The sequence below is a fragment of the Halichoerus grypus genome, chromosome 11, assembly GCF_964656455.1.
Source record: "Halichoerus grypus chromosome 11, mHalGry1.hap1.1, whole genome shotgun sequence".
Classification (NCBI taxonomy): Eukaryota; Metazoa; Chordata; class Mammalia; order Carnivora; family Phocidae; genus Halichoerus; species Halichoerus grypus.
This window is the reverse complement of record NC_135722.1, coordinates 10,870,003-10,877,706: the sequence shown is the minus strand read 5'-3', so window position 1 is coordinate 10,877,706 and position 7,704 is coordinate 10,870,003.

Below are 7,704 nucleotides of genomic sequence, written 5' to 3'. Positions count from 1 at the left end.
ATAGTCTGTATTCCTGACTGATCACACTCTAGACATTCGGATTTTATACCAAGGGTTCTTATTTTTAAACATTTGTTTTGGCCTGAAGCTTCAAAACAAGACTACTGAGAATCATTCGGATTGGACCATGCTGGGTCCCATGCCCATGCTGAACCCACCACTGCGGTGGGAGAGACCAAAGGCGCTGACTGACAGCCCGGAACCAGAGCACTCTGGAGAGAGCGGTGGTCAGTGCCCCAAACCGCAGGGGTCTCCAAGCACAAGTCATCGGCTCTTGGGAAGCCCAAAGTGGAAAATGGATCTGAGGAGACAGTATGCAGCCCCGTTTTCATTCTGCCGCATTTTCTGATCTCACCAGCTCTCACCCAGAGATGCTTCCCTCAGAGTCTGTATGGCGTTGGAGATCTTTTAGCAGCATTCCAACTTTCCTCAGCTCCACATTCACAAAACTGAGAAAACAAGCGCGAAGCCAGCCTTTTGAACAGCTATCCCATGAAGAGAACCCCATAGTTAACCTAGAGCTACGACGCTGTTCCCAGCACCAAAGTAATAGCTCAGAAGTACCGGAAGGAAGGAGGGTGGACGGACGGAAAGAAACCTCGACTTTCACCCTCAAGGATGCCACTCAATTCCAGTTTTTCAGAAATGATGATGGCTGAATTTAAAATAACTTAAAATCGAATTTGGGCACCTTTAAATGCTGTGTGCAGTGGGGTGGGGGGCGCCCTGCTTTCTCTTCCAGAGGGTGGACTTTGAGACACTGGTGCCCTATTAGAGTTCTCTAGAGAAACAGACCCAATAGGAGGGGGAAGAAGAGGAGGAGGACGGAAAGGGGGAGGGCAGGGAGAGGGGAGAGGGGGAGGACAGAGAGAGAAGAGAAGATGTATCACAGCAATTGGCTCACCTGGCTATGGAGGCAAGGAAGTCCCTCAGTCCTGCCTGCAAGCTGGAGAACAGGAAACCTGGTAGTGTAATTCCGTCTGAATCCAAAGGCCTGAGAATATTAATCAAGCAACAGATTTCGTCTCAAAAACCTGAAAATAGTTGAAAGACAAGTCTCATAAAAACATACCAAGTTTCCATTTCCCAGCAGGTACACACAACTGTGCTTTCCTTTCCTTCCTCACCCCACGCTCAGGCACCATTGAATGTTTTTGCAAACTCAGGAGGCCAAGACCCAAGTCCCAGACTCAAGCAGTGACTAGGAGGTGACATTCTACCATGACCTCCAGGGTGAGTGCTAATGGCAGAGTCGCAGCTGCCTTGGAAGATTTATTTTTATTTCCAAAGGCAGAAGCAAAGGAAACCCCCTTCCTCATGCCCTGGCAGAAAAGAGAAACTGCCCATCTGCATTTGTTTCTGCGGGAGCCACAGCAGGGAGGCTGCTGGGGGGGCAAGTCCTCTCCTGGAGCTGAGGGCCACTGACCCGGGCACTGCCATGAGTCCCTTTGCTAAGGGTCTGCGTGCAGAGCTCACTCAGGGTCAGGATGGCCTCAGAGAGGACACAGCACACACACCTAACCCTCCAGATCAGACGCCTGAGAACCTTCCCTCTAGAAGCCTCTCCACTTACTTCCTCAAAAAATATGATCTTGAGTGAGTTCCTTCACTCCTCAGTGTCCTCCTGTCTCTGTGCAATAGGAAGACTGAAACACAGGATACTAGGCCTCTGTACTCCCAGGGTGAGAAATAATGAGCCAATACTTAGAACAGTGCCGGACATCATCCCTTCCTCAGTACTCATGGGTTTCCTTCTCCTCCTCTTCCTTTCTTTCCCTGCTTTGCCTTGCTAGACAATAAAGCTAGTCCACCCGTCCACAGCCTGACTCCTTCACTTTCTCCAGAGAGCCCAACCTCCTCCTTCCCCACTTCCCACCACACGCTTATCCAGAGGCCCACCCAAGTGACTTTCTGATACAATTCCTGTTAGCCCAAACAAAAAAGAAAAGCAATGTGTGGTGGAAAATTTGCATTGAATTCTTTATATATTAGATAGGGCTAAATGTTCCACCTGCTTTCTGAAGTTGCATGTACACACATGCACAGTACCACCACATATGAGTGTGCAGGTGGAACACAAATCTAAGAGGCTCTTCACTTTTGCAACCATCATGGATTTATGTACTTTTTACAGCTTCCGAGTGAATAAGGAAAGGGTTAAGGTACAGACAGGGAGAGATAGGAGGCCCCTGGCTGGACTCTAACACTATTTCTGGCAGGCAGAGGCACTAAGACAGAGTGAACAAAAGATAAGGAAACAGACCACCTGGCCCCGGATGTTAGGGAGTACTTTTCTTTGGTGGCTACAGTGTAATCATAGAAAGTGACCAAACCTCAAAGAATTAAGTCACTAGGGTGCTATCAATAGTCCTTGCTCAAACCAAGATGGCCCAAGAATCTCAAGGCCACAAGCTTCCCAGTCAGTTCTCAGTAAAAGACCGCCACCAAAAGCCCTCAGTGGCAATGCATTCGGGACCCCCTCACTCAAGAGAGCTTTTTCTGTATCCTTGCTTAATAAAACTCTATCACTTTGATCACTCTCCTTTGTCCCCAAGATTCATTCTTCCATTCCGTGAGACAAGAACCCTATGATCCTGTAACCACCAGCACATGGCAGCAAAGTGTCCCGAGGAAGGGCAGAAGGCACTGTGAAGGCTAGAAACTAAGCTGTCCATCTGGATGTTAACAGGACTCACGCAGCCGGAGATTGTGCTCCGTCTTATCTGAGGCCCAAAGACAATAGATAACACAGTGTCCTGCCAAGGGCAGGGCAGTGGGAGAGATCTGCCCCAGGAAGAGGCCACTTTTATATTAGAATTTTTATCAATGAAAGATTTTTTCTCAGAGAGTATTTTATTATCAATATTGTTTAGAATGCTTGCATGTGGATGACAGAAGGCAGTTGGCAATTTTGTAATTATTTTAAAATTTTCTACAGACAATTCTTCCCCCTATTGCCTGCCCTTGGAGGGACTACGCCCCTCACCACCCCCACCCCAATGGAGTTGATAATTGCCCCCAATCTACAGAATGAAATGCCATTCACCCAAGCAGAAATTGCAAAAGAAATAGCCAAAAATAGTTTCTCAACCAGCCTATAAAAGAAATTTAAATACTGAGTTGGAACTCAGAGAATTTCATTAGCCACAGAATATCACTTGAAAACTTTACTGAGAATTTCATTGGAAGAAACTTGTTGAGGTTCTGTGGGGTTTTCCCCCCTCTTCCCACTGTAGGAGAAGGAAGGAGGACTTCTCCCTCATCTCTAGGCTCAGAAACAGATGCTGCAATGGGACCACATGGGGAACTTAATGTGGAAACTCACAACTTGGGGAAGATGGTAGACTTGAGTCTAACACACTCCGAGGAACCAAAAGAGGCTAAGGTTTGGGCTTTTGACTCTGATGGCCGGTGTATTATCTATCACTGCATACCAAATGACCACAACCTTACAGGTTTAGTACAACACACCTTTATTATCTCACAGTTTCTACAGGTCAGGGCTGGGCATGGCTTAACTGGGCTCTTCACTTCAGGGTCTCACAAGGCTGCAGTCAAGGTGTTGGCAGGGCTTTGGTCTCAGATGAGGCTTATCTGGGGAAGGATCCACTTTCAAGCTTCCATAGTGATGACAGAATCCAATTCCTTGCAGCTGTAGGACAAAAGGCTCCACTTTTTTTTTTTTTTTTTGGCTGGGTGTTGCCTGGAAGTCTTTGTAGGTTGTTGGTTAGAGTCTACTCTAAGTTCCTAACGGCTGCCCACAGTCCCTGGCCACGTGGAACTCCACAACATGGCTGCCTGCTTTCTCAAAGCTAGCAAGAAAGAGAAGGAGACACCGGTAAGACATTCTACAATCTCCTGCCATGTGATCATGCAATCACGTGCACATAGTCACGTACCTTCTGTCACCTTGCTATATTCTATTTATTCAAAGCAAGTCATAGGTCTCACTTCTACTCAAGGGGAAGCAATCACAAAGGGCATGAACACCAGGAGGCAGGAAGTATTAGAGCACCCTAGAGTCTGTCTGTCACAGCGAAGCAGGAGAGGGTTGTATTGGGATGGCCTGTCCTTCCACAAGTCAGCCATGTGAAAGAAAGCCAACCTGTGGTCTTAGACCTTGCTCCAAAAGGATACCAGGAGAAGCAAGGAGACCTTGAAGAGAATGAGGCTGGAGATTTTCGATGGACACCCAGGGGTGGGACGCAGGAGGAATCATGAGCCACTGGCTGAGTAAGTGCATTAGAGTACTGAGAGGGCCAAGCCAAGGAATCCCAGTGATGGAGCCCTGGTGCACTCAGCCCCTAGCAGGCTGACATCAAGGTGGGAAAGTACCAATTGATGTTCTCTGCCTCTCAGCACTCCTCATTCCTGCCCCTGACTGCAAGGAACAGAAATCCCTGTCAGCAAGCCAGGGAGGACTGTCAGAGAGAAAAAGAGAGTACTCTTTCCTCCTTCCCACAATAGACATCCTGTCTAGAGCAGACTGAAACTGAGAGAGAAGCTTTCACAATAAATGACAGAAATTTGATTCTTATGTAAAACAGTACATTTTAAATATTCAAGTGGCTAGAATTCTCTACTCCCTGAAAGGAACTTACTTGAGATTTTAAATAAGAAGCTGGGGACATCTAGTCCTACTGAGGATGTCTGTCTGGATAGGATAGTTGTGAGGAAAGAATGAGGTTGTTTTCTTTGAATTCTATGAGTCCTGCTTATTCAAGTACAAGTAACAAAGATTTTGAAAATCCAAAAAGAGAAAGTGCTATATTATTACTATTATTATTTTTTAAAGATTTTCTTTAGTTATGAGAGAGAGAGAGAGAGTGCGTGAGAGAGCACAAGCAGGGGGAGCTGCAGAGGGAGAGGGAGAAGCAGGCTCCCCGCTGAGCAGGGAGCTGGTTGTGGGGCTCAATCCCACGGCCCGGGATCATGACCTGAGCCAAAGGCAGACGCTTAATCAACTGAGTCACCCAGGTTCCCCAGTGCTATATTATTTTTGTGCTCTCCATGTTGCATACACTCATGCTTGAGAAGTTGAGCCATTAAATTCCTTAACACCATGGGATGCTTAGAGAAGAATTGGGATTTTTTTAAGTGCCCATCTTAGAAAAGTGTTCTATCCCCAAATTCTAATTAAAGAACCATGACTGTAAACTAGTTTTTATTTAGCTATTTTAACTAACTCCCTTTTTCTACTTAAATAAATGCATTAAAAAAATAAATGTCATCACTGTACATTTTTGTGCAGAATTATTTGTTACAATAAAAATAACCACAAGTAAATGTAATTTTATATGAAAGTCATTGCATATTAAATAAATAAGAAATATCTGTAGCAATAAATCTAGTTGACTATTTAATGGCAAGAATTAGTATGATTATAACTGGTTAAGTGGTGAAGGGATTTTGTCCGAGTACCACTTAACTTAAAATGAAGGCAACATTTCATATCAATAAGGTAGCTTTTTCAAAATTTAACCAATATTAAGAATCTCAAGTCACAAAAGGTTCATAAGATTTTATCTGATAAGATTTGACATGTGTCAGAGTAAAAAAAAAATCATCAGAGCTACCAAACATAGGGAAGGAAGGAAGGAAGGAAGGAAGGAAGGAAGGAAGGAAGGAAGGTAGGAAGGAAGGAGGAAGGAGGAAAGGAGGGAAGGGAGGAAGAGAGGGAGGGAGGGAGGAAAGCTGAGTTTATCTGTTTATACATGTGCCTGGTAAGGAAGCACCCGAAAGAGGAAATTCATTAAGAAATCACTGAGTGGAGAAAGTAAGGATTTTTCCACCTAGTAATAAGGACATTTCATGGTGGTTATGTAAACTGAAGACTGAAACCTAGCACTCTGGATGGGGAAAACGAGTTGCTTAGAACAAGTCCCGCTGTTCAAAGTTTATCATCGTTTATCAGCTTCAGTTGGTTGAATCAGTTGTTATGAGACACAATATTCAGTTTAATTTCCTTCCTAGAAATATTTGCCTTTCACACTTAAAATTATTTGCTAGCCAAAATTATAGGAAAAAACTGATGAAGAAATTTTGGTCTTCAAAATGCCATTAAAATTTGATATAATGGAGAGGTGTGTGTGTGCTAAGAGTTTAAAAATGAAATATAAAATTCTTCCAAATGCATTTTAATAATATCTGCAAATCAATGGTAAAATGGTTTCATATCCTTACGCTGCTACTATCTGGTTTAAGAAAATAGGAAGAAATCTTCTCAAGCCTTAAATGTGTCATTTCATAATTTTTCAAATATTTTCAGCTATATCTTCAAATGAGTTCATAACCAGCTTATGTGAACTATGCAAAGAAATCCAGCTCACCAAGATGAATACACACACCTCAACAGAAATTATCTTGCAAATTCAACACTAATTGTAGCAAGATAATTTGCTTCTTCATTATAGGGTCTCCCTATCTTTCTTACAAAATCATGATGACTTTATTCAGGAATGGTGTAGTGCATAACTGAAAAAAATGATATTTTCTAGCTTTTCTTATGGATGGAAATGGCAATGTGACATGGTTCTGGCCAATGAGACTTAAGAAGAATTTTGCTGGAGATTCTTGGGAATGTGTCAATTTCTACCTTCCTCTTTGTTGTCTTTCTTCTGCCTCCTGATGGCGGAGCCCCAACTTGCTACTACCATACAGCTCCTGTGAGGATGAAAGCCTAGGTAGTTATGGATAGCTGAGCAGAAAGATGGAAAGGAGGAGCTCAAATGTCAAAGAGGACAATGAACCATGCTCTGGGGAACCTCTCCTGGGTAGTCTGCATCCCCTGTTTCTGGAGAAAAGAAATCTCAGTCATCTCTGTTCCAGATCATAGATCTGAGATGCACTTCCATGTTTACTAACTTCAGGGTCAGCCTGGGCTGGGGAGGGTGAGAAATTGGGAAATTCCTGGACTTCACCCTTGAAGCAAGCTTAGTACCAAGAGTCATTTGCCGTCTAGAGCACTAGGACTCTGAAAAGGGCTGAGGATATTCCAGTCAATACACAGGAGCATGGATTTAGAATACATGTAGAAAAACTACACATAGAGCCCAGAGATCAATCTAGACATGAAATATATTTTTCTATAAAGGGGGTGGGAGAAGATGTTGGGCAAAGAACACAGATTTTTATGAATTCTAATATATGTGAGACTTTATGCTGGGCACATTATATAGACTTATATACATGACTTAATATATGACTAAATCCTCAGAGAAATTCTGAAAACCTCTTTATTATCATTTTATATATGAGAAGCTGGTTATTTTAACTGATTTTCCCACAAATTCCTTCTCAGACTCAGAAGAGGTATGAGAGAAGTCCACCAACATCCTTCTTTGACAATTTGTTCAAAGCAGGTCACAGACCCAGAGGAAGGCCTGGACCATGAGGGTTTTCCTCAGTGATGATGACGTTGGCCGTGGGGATGGAGATGATGACAAAGTGACGGGCAGTGGCCCTGATGCACACCTGACCCAGATGCCAAGAGACTTGGATTCTAGTCCTACTTCTTCTGCTGCCATGACGAGTGATCTGTGGTAGGCTCCTTCAGTAGTATCACCTCATCTGGAGAATAAAAGGACTGAACTAAAATTCTCTCCAAGTATTTTATGAGTTTCTTAAATACCCCTGGCTTAGATTTGCTCCTCTCTCAGGGGACAGCCTTGCGACCTTCAGGAAACTGAGAAAGCATGGAGCACA